The following is a 228-nucleotide window of genomic DNA, read 5'->3' on the forward strand; positions in this document are numbered from 1 at the left end:
CAGCAGCTTTACAAGAGAGCCGACGGAAACACACACACACAATTTTCTGTACAAACTCGTTACGGTCGCTTTTCCAATGTTGTTCAGGTTAGGGACAAAACAGAGCTACCGTTTGCCCAGGTTACGATGGTGTCTGTTGCCTTGTGATGTCTCCGTGCTGATAGATATCGTCAGTTGTCGGTCTGTCGTAAAGAAATTTGTCACTCTGTTCCGTAACGGAATACTGGA

The 228-nt window shown here is 46.1% G+C and overlaps 1 protein-coding gene across 1 annotated transcript in view; it reads right to left on the reverse strand.

Annotated features, from left to right (window-relative positions):
* LOC119588128 (secretin receptor-like) overlaps positions 1-228 on the reverse strand; it is a gene marked incomplete in the record, with an annotated part of 160,037 nt that overhangs the window by 67,367 nt on the left and 92,442 nt on the right.

Source organism: Penaeus monodon, chromosome 23 (assembly GCF_015228065.2).
Source record: "Penaeus monodon isolate SGIC_2016 chromosome 23, NSTDA_Pmon_1, whole genome shotgun sequence".
Lineage (NCBI taxonomy): Eukaryota > Metazoa > Arthropoda > Malacostraca > Decapoda > Penaeidae > Penaeus > Penaeus monodon.